We start from the raw sequence: 383 nt of genomic DNA on the forward strand, positions 1-383 counted from the left end.
CCACAACTATCACAATTTTACTGAATGTGACTTTGTGAGAGAAAATTGAGAACTGAGCAAAGGAATCAGGTCAAATTTCGCATATTTAGTAGAAGTGAGCTTTTTTTTTTTTTTCCTAATTAAAAGGTCAGAAGGGGGCAATGAATTGTGGATGTCTACCTGTGTGTTACAATGAAACTACCTGCTGGGAATTGTTTAGGAGAGCCCTAGAGGGCTGGAACCATAGGTGCTCCCTCAATAACTGAAAAATTCTAAACAGATAAATATCACAATTTTATGCGGAATTAACAGATATATATCAAAACAAACATTCATCAAAATATGAATAATCACACACAAAGATTTTGGTGACGAAGAGGAAACCTTTTAGAAAACGTTCTAAA

Source organism: Corylus avellana, chromosome ca6, assembly GCF_901000735.1.
Source record: "Corylus avellana chromosome ca6, CavTom2PMs-1.0".
In the NCBI taxonomy this organism is placed as follows: domain Eukaryota; kingdom Viridiplantae; phylum Streptophyta; class Magnoliopsida; order Fagales; family Betulaceae; genus Corylus; species Corylus avellana.